Source organism: Rhincodon typus, chromosome 11, assembly GCF_021869965.1.
Source record: "Rhincodon typus isolate 14 chromosome 11, sRhiTyp1.1, whole genome shotgun sequence".
Taxonomy (NCBI): domain Eukaryota; kingdom Metazoa; phylum Chordata; class Chondrichthyes; order Orectolobiformes; family Rhincodontidae; genus Rhincodon; species Rhincodon typus.
In genome coordinates, this window is record NC_063342.1 from 38,546,154 (window position 1) to 38,562,953 (window position 16,800).

Genomic DNA, 16,800 nt, shown 5'->3' on the forward strand with positions numbered 1-16,800 from the left:
CCTTCCTGCTCCTCTGATGCTGCTTGGCCTGCTGTGTTCATCCAGCTTTACACATTGTTATCTCAGATTCTCCAGCATCTGCAGTTCCTACTATCTCTCAAATATAAAAACATAAGAGGTTTTAAATCAGTGGAAGGAGGAGGTGGCAGAAAGAGCAAAAGGGAAGCTGCGCTGTAACAATTCTGTGATTCCATGTGGAATCTGAGTAATGTTAAATAATAAAAAGATTTCAGGGTGCAGAAGTCAAAGAGAATGTTAATTGATATAGTACAGAAACAAAGGTTGTGTCCAAATGAATAGCTATGTTGAAAACCATCTGAATGCAACAGGATGGGATAATGAAAGAAACAAGACACCAACCAGCCTAGCAAAACAAAGGGGAAGATAAAACGGAAGAAGCAAAAGTGTAAAGAACAAGATGGAGCCAGACTTTAGGATCTAAATTTTTTGAACTCAGTGTTCAGTCCAAAAAGCTGCAGAGTGCAGAATGAAAAGGTAAAGTGCTTGGCCTTCACTGGAACACTGCAGCAGGCCATGGTCAGAAAGGTCTGCATGGGGCATGAGTTAGAGAAGAGGACAATGATACCACAATCAAGAAGCACTTCTAGCTCATAACTTGTTCAGTTTGGATTCCATCAGATTGAAGTTAATAGGAGAAAACTCTCCACTGGCTAGAGTCATAACCTAGCACAAAGGAAGATGATTTTGCCGTAAGAAGTCAATTATCTAAGCCAGAGGACATTACTGAGGTTTCTTTAGATAGCTCAGACCCAACCATCTTCAGCTGCTTCATCTCTGATAAGATCATAAGATCAGAGATGCGCAAAAGTACTGATGATGTCCAATGTTTCACAATGTTCAGTTCTATTTGCAATTAATTAAGTACTGAAGCAGTCTGTGCCTGCAAGAATGGAATAACATCGTGTTGGGCTGATAGATGGAAAGTAGTGGCAAGTAAAGACCATCTCCAAAATGAGAGAATCTAGTCAGCTCACTTTACATTCAATGGCATTTACTCTTCTTGAAGTACTTGTCATCAAAATCCTCTGAATCACTATTGGTAAAACACAGAATCAGTTCAAGCACAAAAATACAGTATCTACAATAGCAGGTCAGAGGCAAACAATTTTGTGATGAGTAACTCATTCATTCATAGAATCCCTACAGTGTAAGGAGAAGTCAGTCAGCTCATTGAGTCTGTACTGAAGAGCATCCCACCAGACCCACCCCTTTTAAACCATGGCTAATCCACCTAATCTGCACATTTTTGGACTATGGGAAGAAACCAAAGCACCCAGAGGAAACCCACACATACGTAGGGAGACTATACCAACTCCACACATTCTCCCAAGGGTGGAATTGAGCCCGGGTTCCTGGCATTGTGAGGCAGCAGTGCTAACCACTGTGCCACTCTCATTGACTCGCCAAAGCTTGTCCAAAGTCAGGAGCATGATGGAATACTGTCTATTTGCCTGAATTGTGTTGTTCCAACAGCATTAAAGAAATTTGACACCAACTTCAACAAAACAGTCCATTTGACTGGCACCCCACATGCTACCTGAAGTAGAGTGCACAGTGGCAGTAGTGTATACTATCTACAAAGTATGCTGCAACAGCTCACCAAGGCTCATTTGATCATATTTTCGAACTCATGATCTCTATCACATAAACGACCAAGAGCTGCAGGATAGTAAAACACCAGCATCTACAAGATTCTCCCAAATCACAGACCATATTAATTAGATCTTTACTGTCACTTGGTCAAAACAGCCCTGTGTGTGTGCTTACACCAGAAAGACTACCATTGTTCAAGAAGGCAGCTCATCACTACCTTCTGAATGGCAGTTAGGGATATACAGTAAATTCTGGCCTTACCTGAATTGCTCTAACCTGTGAACAAGTGAAACACAAAAGAAACCATCAGCTACCAACTTAGTTACAGCCTTGGTGCAAACACAGATTCCAGAAGTGAGGTGACAGTGACTGCCTTTGCCATCAAGGCAGCATTTAGCAGAATATGGCATCAAGGAGACCGGGCAAAACTGAAGTCAATAGGAATCAGGGGAAAGTTTTCCACTGGTTGAAGTCATATGTAGCACAAAGGAATATGGATGTGATTGTGGTTGTGGGAGGTTAATCATCTCAGCTCCAGGAGGTCTCTGCGGGAATTCCTCAGGGTTGCATCATAGGCCCTCAGCTACTGCATCAATGACCTCCCTTCCCTCTAGGGTCAGAATTAAGTTGTTTGCTGGTGCTTGTATAATGTTTTGTTCCATTTTCAAGTTTTTAGATAATTAACTCCACATCTGTATGCAGCAAGACCCAAACAACAATCAGGCTTGAGCTGATAAGTGGCATATAACATACAATATGAAAATGACCATCTTCAATATGAGAAAGCCTGGACAGCCCCGATTTACATTAAAGAGCATTACTATTGCTGAATCCCAGCAACCATTGCTGAATTCACCAGTAACATGCTGGGTGTCACCATTAAGAAGAAGGCCAATTGGATCGGTTACATAAATGCCACTGTTAATAGAGCAGGTCAAAGGCTCAGCATGCTACAACAAGTGGATCACTTCTGGAATCCCAAAGCCTCTTTACAAGACACAGGGTGTGTGCAATGCTCAGCACTTGCTTCAATGATTACAGCTGCATCAACACTTAAGAAACTGGACACCATCTACTACAAAGCAATTCACTTGATCGACATTGCATTTACGAGATTAAACCCCATATCCTTCTCCACCAACACTGGCTGCATTATGTACTATGAGTTAACTTGACCTTTTATTAAGGGAACGAAAATCTAAGTGCAAAATAAATTGGAATTTTGAAATTACATACTTGCAAAACAAAAAAAAAAGAAAACCGGAGTAATCTCAGATGTACATATTGTTATACTCATGAACCAGACCATATGTTACAACCTGGCGAGGGAATAGTAACTTATATTTTTAAAGTCATCTAAGTACATGATCCGGGGATTTATTAAGAGAATAAAGATACAAGATTTCATGGTTTGAACAAGCAACAATAAACTTTACTATTCAAGGCTGGAAGAGTAAAACAATCTACGATATAAACAAAGCAGCTCACCACCAGCTTTTCAAGGACAAGTGGGGATTGGCAATAAATGCTGGCCCATCATTGATTAGACTGTGCTCGAATTTTTTTTATTCATTCATGGGATGGGCTAGCATTTATTGTCCATCCCTAATTGCTCAGAAGGTAGTTAAGAGTCAGCTGCATTGCTGTGGGTTTGGAGTCACACGTAGGCCAGGCCAGCTAAGGATAGCAGTTTCCTTCCCCAAAGGACATTAGTGGAACTAGATTGGTTTTCTTTTTCCTGACAATCAGCAATGGATTCATAGTCATCATTAGACTCTTAATTCCAGATTTTTATTGAATTCAAATTCCACTTTCTGCTGTGGCAGGATTTGAGCCTGGGTCCTCAAAACATTACCTAAGTCTCTGGATTAACATCCAGCGATAATATCACTAGGCCATTGCCTCCCCAATTAGTGGTGTTCCTTCAATCTTTTTTGCCTACCATGTGTCCTGGGCAGTTCTGTCAGAGACTACTGGATGCTGATCTACCCAATGTTTTAATATGGCTGCAAATGGCACTTCTCACTCCCCTCACCAATCTCCTGGCCCTGCTGATATCCATTTCATGAGGCAGCTTAAATGCAAATGGCTCCTTCCATCTGTGATAGCTAACGTCTCCTCCTAGAGGCAGGCTTCCTCCTTTCAATGTAAGAGACAGTAAGGTAAAGTCATCATCATCTAACCAGACCAATGGGCTGCTGTCTCATTCGAGAGAAATGAGTGGTGGTGCTTTAACCTGAGTTACATCATCGCACCTCATGCAAGTGGCGATGGTAACCTCATCCCATGCAGGAATTGAATCTACACTGTTGGCGTCACCCCGCATTGCAAACCAACTGTCCAGTCAACTGAGCTAACTGACCTCCAAAGGGTGTGAAAGAGTGAAACACAGAGAGAATGAGTAAGTCTTTTTTATTCATTCATGGGATGAGGGTGTCGCTGAACAGGAAGCATTTATTGCCCATCCCTAATTGCCCAGAGGGCAGCTCAGAGTCAACCACATTGCTGTGGGCTTTGAGTCATATGTAGGCCAGACCAGGTAAGGATGGCAGTTTCCTTTCCTAAAGAACATTAGTGAACCAGATGGGTTTTTCTGACAATCGACGATGAATTCATGGTCATCAATAGATTCTTAATTCCAGATATCTTATTCAAATCAAATTCCACCATCTGCTGTGGTGGGATTCGAACCTGAGTTCCCCCAGAATGTTATCTGGATCTCTGGATTAACAGTGAGTGAGTGACAGTGAGACTGACAGTGACAAAGAGAGACAGAAAGAATGAGTATGGGAATGCGAATGTGTGTGATGAAGTGAGTATGAGTGACAGAGAGTAAGTGACTGAGAGTGTAAATGAGAGTGAGAGAGAAAGGGCTGAGTTTTATGTGTTTTATTTGGCCAAGTACGAGTTACATTGGGTTTTTGAAAGGATTGCCAATCATTGTCACCCATCCCAACCTTGACAGACTAACCCTGCAATATCCTCTACACTGTCTGATCACTCGCTCAGGATGTATCCCTATCTGCAGCAAAAATTACAGTTGTTCCACCCATGTGAATCTCTCTTAATCTGCCTCTCTGTTATTCCAGGAGGAAAACAGCCCCCAGTAGGGCAGAAAGACTCAAGATGGGGGCTGCCCAACATTTGACTCCTCCCTGCTTATGTGGGTGGACAGCATCCTGACTCTGACTGCCCTGACTGGATGAATGACCATGTCTAAGCCCCTATATGGGAACCCGTAAGCAAAGACTATCCCTTTGAGGCCAGCTGCCAACCATGGCAGCTTTCCAACTTTGTCTGTGCACTAGACAGAAGAAACATGAGCCTGGTAGCTCTGGTTGTGGGAGCAGAGAGTAAAAAACGCAACAGAAGGAGCAGCAGCATGGAACAGGGCAGCACGGTGGCTCAGTGTTTAGCACTGCTGGCTCACAGTGCCAGGGACCCAGGTTTGATTCCACCCTCGGGCAACTGTCTGTGTGGAGTTTGCACATTCTCCCTGTGTCTGTGTGGGTTTCCTCCAGGTGCTCCAGTTTCCTCCCACAGTCCAAAGATGTGCAGGTTTGGTGTATTGGCCATGCTAAATTGCCCGTAGTGTCCAGGGATGTGCAGGCTAAGTGGATTTGCCATGGGAAATGTAGGGTTACAGTGATAGGGTAGGCAGTGTGTCTGGGTGGAATGCCCTTTGAAGGGTTGTTGTGGGCTGGCAGGGCTGAATGGCCTGCTTCCACACTGTAGGGATTCTATAAAGGAATGAAAAGCAGGGATGATGTGAGCATCCAGGCAGTCTCATGGTGAGTGTGCACTATGACAGCAAGCAAAGTGCCTGGAGATGTTATCTGGCCCAGTATAGGAGCTGGGTATGTGTCCCTGAGCACACAGTGTCCTTTCTGCAGCATTATAATGATAGTTGCTAGTGCAGCCTGAGGTGTTGCACTGAATCCTGGATATAAGCCATGAGAGTGCTTAGATGCTGGCACATATCGGATGCCAATGTCCATGGACATGGGGTGCATGTGGCCAGTGCCCTCTGAGTGTGCCATGAAGTGTTGATGCCCAGTGTCCAACATGGAGCTCCTTAGGCACAAGCAGTGAGATGTTGTCACCCTGTACCCTTTCCTTGTCAAGGTTTCTTGATGTTGAGCTTGTTTGTCATGTTTGCTAAGATGGGAAGCTGAATATTAAAGAGGTGAGTTGGCCATTAACAAGCTGTTTAATAAGCAATAATTCCCTTAATTACTAACTTACCATTGCATCAAGAGAATCTCACCTTGCCACTTCTGAAAAGCATAAAAGATAGAATGAGATGTTCCCAATGCTGTAATAGGCCTCACCAGACTTCTCATGCCATTCTGTCGCCAATTTCACCATAGCCCACATCGCTCAAACCCTACAAGATTCCACCCAGACTGAAAGATTGAGAAAGTGAGAATAATTGAGTGAGTGAGAGAGAGAGAAAGAGAAAGAGACGGGTCTGGGATTGGGTGTAAGGGAATGTGACAGTGTGTGGCAAAGCGAGTATGCGTGGGAGAGCAAGTGCAAGTGCAAATGAGTGATTGAACGTGAGACAGCATGGATGTCAGCAACAGCATGAGTGAGTGTGTGTAACAGACTGAGAGATGAGAGTGTATGAGATTGTGTGAGTGAGTGTGAAAGAGAGACAGAGTTTGACTAAGTAACAGAGGATCATATGACTGCAACACCTGTGCAAACTGTCCTCCCTTCACAGCCCCACATCATCACCCCACACACACACACACACACACACATGCACAAGCACCCACACTCTCACACAATCTCTCACACAAACACACACATAAAATCTCTCACACTAACACACACACTCTCTCACACAAACACACATTTACAATCTCTCTCACACATATATACACACACACTTACACACACAATGTCTCACGCAAACACATATACATACAATCTCTCTCACACAAACATAGGCACACTCTCTCTCTGTCTCACACACATATGTAACATCTCTCTGAAACACACACACTCCTCTGATTTGAGGTCATAACAACTTTTACAGGGTCACAGGAAGAAAATGTTTGGGCAGCATGGGTGTAACAATAATGTTTTGTAAACAAAGCATCCCTGCATTGATTTGTTTGTCTTGGATTATTGACATTAGATCAGATCTAGGCTGATACCATGGGTGCAGGAGTGTCCAATGGGAAGAGATTGGGTTGACTGGGCCTGTATTCACTAGAATTTAGAAGAATGAGAGGGGATCTATCTATTTGAATTGTATAAAATTCTAACAGGGCTTGTCGGACTAGATGCAAGGAGGATGTTTGCCCAAGGTGGAGAATCTACAACTAGGGGACTCGTTCTCAGGATATGAAGTAGGCCATTTAAGACCAAGATGAGGAGACAGATCTCCACAAAAGGTAGTGAACCTGTGGAATTTTCTACCACAGAAGGCTGTGGAAATCACTGTATATAATCAAGAGATAAGTACATTTTTAGGTTTTCAAGGTAAGAAAAGTTATGGGGAGTAAGCAGGTACATGATATTGCAATAGACATCAGCTATGATCATATGAAAAGGTACAGCTGGTTTGAAGGGCTAAATGCTCTGTTCCTGCTTCAAGTTTAGTACAATTTTTTTTCCTGTAGAAGTTCTGAAACCTGAAAGTCAAATAACACTGAAAGCTATGACATTTTATTTTTCATGTTTCTTCAAATATTGTGCTCCACAATTCAACAATGGTTTCCCTAAATTATGTGCAAAAGGCTTATTAGTAATATTGAGATATATGCCTAATGTAATAGTTTTTAGGGTTTAATTGTTAACAGGCAGTCATAGCAAAGCCGACAATGACCAATGGAAACAAAGCAACATCAGAATGTATCACTTGGAAATATATTTCTTCGTTTAAAAGTTTCTTCAACGTCAGAGCTGAAGGCAGATCTTTTTGTACAAAGGGTCTAGAAATACAAAGCAAGGCAGCCCGCATGGAAAATATCATTTGGCAAGGCAAGCAATCAGCTGAATAAATGTTGCTGACATGACCTTGAGGAGAGCAACAGGGAAGTTGTTCAGAAGGTAGTGCTGTCAGCTGCATTTTCAGAGCTGACTACGTACAAACAGCAGGCGTGTTCTGGCTGAGTGTATCGACAACACTCCTGACTAAATTCCAAGCACGTTGTAAGCATCCTGCAATTCATGCCTGAGTGTATGTTGAAAAAAAAGGCTGAAGTTGCGTTGCTTTTGCATTCTGTCTTACTTTTACATTTTGCATTGTTTAAAAAAAACAGCATATAATACCGAGCCGTAAGACTGTAAATCAGTCCAAATTTTTAAATCTGATAAGAGTAGCAGTTTTGACGTTCAGAAAGGTTGAATATAACCTTTGGAGAGGTGAATAATGAAGGTAGTATAGTTCATAATGTCACAGCACCGTGGTGGGAATGACTGGAGTCGGGATGGTGTGGGGTAATTCTGACCTCGGAGACAATTGTTTCGAACTGTTCTGAGACTCTGTCTCAACTCGCTGGAAGCAGCGATTCGATGCCAAATCTTCAAGCTGCTCTCCTCCTTTCCCTCCTCCCTTGCGCATTTGCCTTTCCTTCCTACTTATTTTCAAAACCTACTGATTTCATTTTATTACATTGTCAGTCGGAATTTCCCAACCAGCAGTCCAATCACCCAAAGCCCAGGCTCCAGCATAATTGGCAATTTGATACAGGTTTAAATGGTTTGCAAACAACAGTGACTATACATTGACGCTAGTAGAATACGTTGCTGGATGAAAACATAAATCGGTATAATGTTTCCCAGAAACTCCGCCCCGCCCCCCCCTTTAGGTTTTACAGAAAGCAGCTCTGTTTGTCCTGGCCTCAAATAGGCATATTTCAAAATGCAGACTGCTGCAGTTAAGGGCGAGTGAGCTGTTTTAAGAAAGGCGAGTGAGCTGTTTTAAGAAAAGTCCTTCAGTTTTTTTTTGCTATGACCTGGGTATATCGGCAATAGTGCGGGCTCATGGAGAGAAGCATTGCTTCAGAGTTAAAAAAAACACACACAAGCTGCAAATTCATATCCCTCCCTCCAGCTTGGAGAAGGAATCCCTTTGGCACGAGCAGAACAGCAACACCTCCCTTCTGACTAGCAACAATAACTTCATTCAACCTTGGCTCCTCCTAGACTCGGCTGCTTGTGTAAAAAGCGCCCTGGGGCATAATAAAGTGCCTTTAAACCTCCGTGATCTCCAAGGTAACAAGATCACAAATGAAGTGAACATCGTAAAATCGTTTATTTATTTCAAATAAATATGTCTATCGATATTTAAGAACTGACATTTCATTCCAAGTTATCCCTGAAAGCACGGTTATCGTTTCAGAAGCGGAAGGCAAAAAGCAATTGATGGTGTATACCGAATCCAGTGGGATCTGGTGAATAAAATGATATGTGTCAACAGGCTACCCTCTCAGCACCGTGCCGGATTAGCAAAGGTCATGCATACCTTTTGCAAACACCTCCCTCGCAGCCTACCCTCAATTCGCTTCACCACCTTTCCAGTGAATGTTGCTGTGACACCAGCAGCTCGGGACTGTACTGGTGTCTGGGTGAGGGTTCCTACAGAACACTCTGCAAGTGAAAACAGCAAAATGAGAAAAAAAAGCAAAATGGGCTCTCAGGCGCACTGTTACGGACAAGACTTTTTTTTCTAATCACGACTTTTCGAGAAAGATTTTTCAACTACATTTTTCATGGTTTTCGAAATAAGTCACTACCTTTTTAGGACATTTGACGATAGACAATACATGCTGACTTGTATCAGCCTATCTCGAAAAATATCGTCCCACTTTTTAAATCCCAAGTTTTCGTGTTTAAACAACTACATTATTCTCCCTCGTTAGTCTTGACTGAACCACAAACGTATTTTTATCTGAACAAACAGGTAATGGTTTTCTCCCAGGGTATATCGTCATTAAAATGGCCTCTTAACAAACATAAGAAAGCTTAGAAAGCTGCGCTTGTCTTGCTGGTTTCTATCCTTCAGATGACCTTCAGTCACAGCTTCTTCCAGGTACTTTGGCTGAGATTAGAATCTTGTGCACAACAAAACGATTGCATAAAACAACCTCTGACCATTTCGGTAGTTAACACAATAATGGCTTGGAAGCAGAAAAGAAACAGCCCAGCTGTCCATGCTAGAAATCTGAAACAAAATTATCAGAAAATGGTGGAATATGCTTTTAAAAAATTACCTCTTCTGCCCAGAGATGGAATCGGACCCATTGCTAGTTTTCAGAGCAATTTGTTTTACACTCGTGCATCTACTTAGTACATTTAACCTACAAAAAAAAATTAACCATGTTACCACCAGATGAAGAAGGTGAATTGGCAGTCTTTCTAATCCCATTTTTTTTATTGATTGCAACAAATATTTTTACTAGGTTTTTTAACATGCAGCTTTGACATTTCATTTTAAAAAATGTAGTTAACTGGGTCAATATGAAGGAGCCTATTACGAGGATTCGTCAAGTGAAAGAAAGAGAATGTTCTTACCTACTAATCCTGGAAAAAAAATTTAAAAAGGACATCAAACATGCAAACACAGATATTAAGTTTAAAAGAGAGAGATTCACTAGTATGAGCAGGAAAAAAAGGCTATATAATTTGTGTCCTTACAGTCTTTGAGATGTTAGATTTATAACTTGAGACTATAGTGTTCAATGCTGACTGTATCATCAGAGGCATTGTTTGTAGATATCTAAGTTCTCAATTACTTCCCCATTTTATTTTTTCACTCGTTGCTGTCTTTGAGGTGATGAAAAGTAAATAAGGGAAGAGAGATTTCAGCTCTTGTCATAACAAGTTTGTTTTTTCTTCTTTCTCCTGCTGCTCAGAAACAGCTGCTGAAATAGAATCATAGAATCCCTACAGTACAGACAGAGGCCATTAGGCCCAATGAGTCTACACTAACCCTCCAAAGAGCATCACTCCCACCCTATCCCCAAAACTCTACATTTCCCACTGCTAATCCACCTAGCCTGCACAACCCTGGGCAATATGGAGCAATTTAACACAACCAGTCCACCCAACCTCCGCATCTTTTGACTGGGGTTCATTTATGTATCCCCCTAGTCTGGTGCATTGTCTGTTCAATAATCTGTAGGCAGCCTATTATGTTTATTCTGTGCCACGTAGCAGGCAAATTGAAACACATAAATTCTTTCTTGATGTCTGACTCATTTGACTTGTTTCAATGACTTTAGATAAAATGGTAATTTCTATTCAGATGGTTTTGTTTATTTCGCATTGGTTTCCTGAACTTGCCTCGATCTGTAGTCAGGTGATTGCTGCAGCTATTTTATGTCAATACTTGTCCCTTTTAAACCATTTTAGTCCATGACAGTCTCAGGTATTAAATTTTGATAACGCAAGTTCAATCCTTATAGTCTACATTTTACTAATATCATCACGCACAACAATTGGTGGTCAGCATCCATTGATAAATTCCCAAGTGGAAGACGAGTACTCAACCATTTAGATTACTATACCATTCTTTTCCAAAAAATTTGTTGAAGTGAAGAAGGAAGCAATTCACACCCAAGGCAGCTTTTCTAGGGGAGCAGTGTACTAGGTGCTGTACCCCTGCTTTCTCCTCAGAATGCTGTGTGTTCTGTCTTTTCACATAATCATCCAATTCCCTCTGCTCATTGGAAAACTACCTTTCAACAGCATCATAATTACATATTTCACAAACAAAAAAAGTGCCATGTCTTCAGAACAATGGCACTTTTATTCCTTTTTGCTTCATTTGCTGTCTTGTGTGTGGAACATTTCTAGAAATCAGCATTTTTAAAAATGCCAACATTTCAAAAAGCATGCTCCAGCTAGATTAGATATCCTGAAAATGTTGAGCTGCACTTTATTATATACATTGAGAGCAGTGGTTCTCATATTTTTGGTCAAGGATCCTTTTAAATCAATTATTAATCATGAACACCTCAGTCAAACTTATACTATATCAAAGTCATGCAAACAGTTTTCATTAATACTTTTAAGGAAACAGGTATTTTTGACAGATATCAGTGAGATGGATGTGCCTGCTTTTCACTGTCCATTGATGTTCGACACCGACAGTCATAAATCATTCTCCACTTCCAGAAGACAAACTTAGATTCTGCTTGTCTGTCTTTCACCTTAATAATTCCCTCTCTTGAATGAAGCTGACTTCATCTTGGTACCTACAAGCCTACCCAATGATCTTCATGCTGCTCTCAGCAGTTTTCCATGTGCACTCCCCTTTGCTTTGTACATGGGAGGCACTCCAATCCCATCTGGCTTCAACTCCACTTCCGGTTGCTGTCTATTTGCATACTCTTGACCACAGCAACCCCCTGACCATAGCACCTTAGGTGTTCATCCATCTTGCCCAACAATAAGCCTTTTACCATTCCATACGCATTTTCGCGTTAATTCTTGAACCCCACAGAACATATTTATGGATTCTTCATGAACCCAGGTTAAGAACGATTGATTTAGGTCAGAAAAGAGAAAATAAATAAAACGTCAACCTCTGTCTTCCCTAGGCTGTGTTGAGGAGATCTAAAGCAGAGATGAAATGTTGCTCATCAGAGAAAATATAAAATGCAAGTAACATGGAATACTGTAAACTGAGGACAGCAAGATAATAATCTAAGAATATGAACTGTCCAAATGAAGATGAGGAGGAGAACTTTAGGATGACCTCCTCTTTTGCTGAGGGAAGTGATTAGTTCTTACACTGTGCTTGGAAATTGCAGTTTTCTGTCCCTGAACACCTCCTCATGGTGAAGTATAATATTGTATGGATTTATAATCCTGTGGTATATTACCCAACTGTGTTTGCTGTACTTAATTTGTCCAGCCATGGGACCTGCTCATTACCAAATCTGATTCAAAAGGGCATTGGGTTCTTAAGAGAAACAAAGCCTTTGCAGTCACAACTATGTGTTACAAATACAAGTTCTGTGGAAATATCTGGAATGAATTCATGGAAAGTGATCCTTGGTTGGTCACTGTGGACTTGAGAATTTGTTTAGACAGGGCTTCCAGGAAGTCACGTGACTGGTGATAACTGTTTGCTTTGCTGTAGACCCTTGCTGAATATGTTTGAACAGTGACTGGGCGGACACTGCTTTGGTTTTTGGGATTAGTTGAAGAAAAAGCCTGTGTGGAAGGGCTATCTAGATCTGAAAAACTCACTTACTGAGTTCAGGGTAAAACCTATGTCGCTTTTTGAAAGAGTGATTGAAAACATTTATCAATATTATACATCTCGAGCAAGACTCCTGAGATAATAGTGCCTGATTAGTGACTCGACCACAGATGTCAGAACTTCAGAATAACAGACCTTCGAGCATTGTCCCTTTTTGTCTTCAAGAATAACGATAAATGCCAAGAAAGTATTTTTTATGTAAACATCCACAGAGAGAAATCTGTGTTTTCCCCTTTTCCTGAAGTGTACCTGTGTGTGTGCATGTGATCTGCGTTATTTAGAGGGATAACTATCTAAATTTCTACATCACAACCTGTATATGTTAACCAGTTGTTGATTCTTCCTTGTTTTGATAATGAACCAACAATTATGTTATTAAAGAAGTTTCAAAGATAGTAGAACTGCAGATGCTGGAGAATCTGAGATAACAAGGTGTAGAGCTGGATGAACACAGCAGGCCAAGCAGCATCAGAGGAGAAGGAAGGCTGACGTTTCGGGCCTAGACACTTCTTCAGAAATAGCAGGAAGGCTGACGTTTCGGGCCTAGACCCTTCTTCAGAAATGGGGGAGGGGAAGGGGATCCTGAAATAAATAGGAAGAGAGGGGACGGCAGATAGAAGATGGATAACGGAGAAGATAGGTGGAGAGGAGACAGACAAGTACAAGAGAGTAGCAGTGGGAGAGAGATCCACTGAGGTCTTTCCGGAGGGAGGAGGGTAACTTCTTCAAGGTAGGCATCCTTAGAAGAGGCTTTGCAGTGGGGTTAAAATTGTTTCAGAGACCTCCCCCTCTCTCCCTATTTATTTCAGATCCCCCTTCCCCTCCCCCATTTCTGAAGAAGGGTCTAGGCCCGAAACGTCAGCCTTCCTGCTCCTCTGATGCTGCTTGGCCTGCTGTGTTCATCCAGGTCTACAACTTGTTATCTCAGATTCTCCAGCATCTGCAGTTCCTACTATCTCTGAAACAATTTTAACCCCACTGCGAAGCCTCTTCTAAGGATACCTACCTTGAAGAAGTTACCCTCCTCCCTCCGGAAAGACCTCAGTGGATCTCTCTCCCATTGCAACTCTCTTGTACTTGTCTGTCTCCTCTCCACCTATCTTCTCCGTTATCCATCTTCTATCCGCCTCCCCCTCTCTCCCTATTTATTTCAGAATCCCCTTCCCCTCCCCCATTTCTGAAGAAGGGTCTAGGCCCGAAACGTCAGCTTTCCTGCTCCTCTGATGCTGCTTAGCCTGCTGTGTTCATCCAGCTCTACACCTTGTTATCTCGTGTTATTAAAGAAACCTGCTTTGTAGATCATTTTATTTAAACCAGATGTAAATGACGTATTTAATTGGCCACCTTGGTAACTGGGAAAAGTATTTTTCTTTCACATTGTGATCTGTGAACTGGTGGAACTAGTGCAACAGTGCACGCCTCCAGCCTGTCGTAGAAAATGAATCTGTTCACTTGAATATGGGATCTTTGCAGCTTATGTGGCTCATGCAGGATCATGTCCTTAGTTTTGGCCAAGTTTCAAATCTCAATCTTCCACTAGGCTTTTATGTTTCAATTTTATTTCAGTACTACTTAAATCATTCCCAGATGACCACCTTACTCTACAGGGAGGACAGGCATATCAACCAATACTATTACCACAGCTACTATTGGACGTGGGAGATTTGATTTCCGAATTAACTTCTGTTATTTTTCTTGGCTTGTCACAGATCATCTGTATGCTATAGGAATCTCTATGGTCCTGAAATCCCAAAGCTTTCTTCTATCGCTGAAGCAGAAGCATATCAGGACTCTTGGCCAGTGATATCCACCATTGTAAACTGCATCCCAAATTTCCAGAACAATTTGAGGCTCATTAAGATATTCACAGTTATCAGTCCTCAAATGCACAAGTGCAAAAGAGATGTGCCAAGATGAAGACAAATTATGGCAACATCCTTACTGTGGGATGGTGAAGTCTGAATATTTAGGAAAATTTGATGGATTGATTACAACTGCCAACCCCCCAATTGGCATAGGTCCTCTGGGCTTTGAACAGAATTCTCGTCATAACTCAGGATGAGCTTCCAAAATTGACAGCAGATCTGAGGCAGGTAGGTGGAAGTGACAATACCTCCTCCTCCTCCTCCGCAAAGCCCTCCTCTTCAAGTGGTATTCACCTGGTAGTATTGCTGCCTGTCGAACCTGGAAGTTGGCTGGACTGTCCTAATATAAAGATATATTTCCTGATAGTTATATAGACACTTTGATGAAATGAGGTGTGGGAGGATTAAAAGGAAGAGTGTGAAAAATTAATGAAAATGCAGAATGTCATTGCAGAAAATAGTTTTACATAACCTTAATACCAAATGCAAGTCATGGAGAATTTTTTAAAAAAGAGTTGTTTTCCATATATAACCCTATGCCTCCTAAGGCACTGAGTCTGGATTACTGTACTACGGAGGTCTTCCATTCTATATTATCTCATCAATGCAGTTGTTTTTCACAATATGAGCTCAGACAGAGTATTGATAAACTGCATGAACTCAGGAAAACTTTTCTGCTTTTTTTCTTAAAATATATAAATGTTTCAAGGAAGTTAATGTACTCTGTTCAAAAGTTAGTATTCATTTAGGTAAAAAAAATTTCATACTTTACCTTCTCCCAGATCCATAAAATAATTGCAGGCATAAATTTATGCTTGCTCATAGTGGTTAGTAGTTCCTGACAGTGTGCACCAGACATATGTGTAATTTGTTCCAGATTCACTTGTTCTGGCTTAGCCAGTTAGGAATACTGGATGAGAATCAACAATGCTTTGTCTTCTGGCTTTGAAAATTGTACTTTGACAACTTTTGTGTACCAAGCATTCATAATATTTCTGAGGAAGGAAACAACTGGAAAGCAGATGAGGTTTTTGCCTCGTTTGTGAAGTGTGGTGAACAGATGGCAAATGCATTAAATATTTGCATTTGAACAAAAATTCTAATCAGTTGGTAAAATTGCTACATAGATACATAAAACAGAAGTGTGTGAAGATGTAATAGAATCACAGATCTGCAATTATTTATGTTTATTCACATATTATTGTTAGTACCTTGTGTCGCTAACCTTAAGTTACATGATATTCTGTTTTATGCTATTTAAGCACATTGGAAGATCCTGCAGCAGTGGTAAACTATGTTTAACCTAGCCTTCCTTTTTATGTTACAATATATGATTGTTGTTGATGAAGCAAGTTTTCTAAATATTTTGTACATTTGTAACATCCCCAAACTAGGTCAACTTCTTCAACTGATGGGCATATATATATGTTATCAAACATTCATGTTTATGTGTACAAGTATGTTTCAGCAAACATATCCTATCAATTTTAACTATTCTAAATTCTACATGATCTAAATTATTTTATTAAAATGGAAATAGTCTGCTCCAATTTATCGCACTGTAATTAATCCCTTTCCCCTCATTAGAAGCACTGCAGTGTAAGCAGTAGGTGTAATTACAACATGACAAGATTAGGTAGGAAGTTGCTACTTTTAATGTTGACAGACGAAGCACGTAAAATAGGAAAGAAGGTATGACTTTGAACTGATGAATTATAACTAGTTATTTCCACATCTAATTCTAACACCTCAAATCTACACTTGATTTTAGTCTCCTTGTTTAGCTCCATTTGAGATGAACTGGTAGTGTATGAAAATCCTGCATTCGCACACACTATGTCAACATTTCAGTTATAAGTTTTGATGTCCTTAATTATAATGGGAAGTGTCATTGTAAGCCCATCATTCCATAATTATACAGTACTTTGGAAAAGGTCTGATTTATGCAATTAGATATCCATTCAGGCAATTTTTATTGTAGATATGGAAAAAAAAGTATTATCACAAAAACATTAAAATAAGGACATAATGTGCGGCTTTAAAATTTGTGTTGACTAATGTCTATCTATATTTAACCAAATATCTCTGCCTTCC

The 16,800-nt window shown here is 40.9% G+C and overlaps 1 long non-coding RNA gene across 1 annotated transcript in view; it reads right to left on the reverse strand.

Moving 5' to 3' along the window:
• The window catches only part of LOC125484444, a 32,994-nt gene extending 23,353 nt beyond the window's left edge, over positions 1-9,641 (reverse strand). Inside the window, exons 1-2 of the long non-coding RNA XR_007263275.1 lie at positions 9,366-9,641; positions 9,095-9,219 (exon numbers count right to left, since the gene is read on the reverse strand). This is a non-coding gene — a long non-coding RNA (uncharacterized LOC125484444). The remainder of the gene's footprint in view (positions 1-9,094; positions 9,220-9,365) is intronic.
• Positions 9,642-16,800: the final 7,159 nt, after the last annotated feature.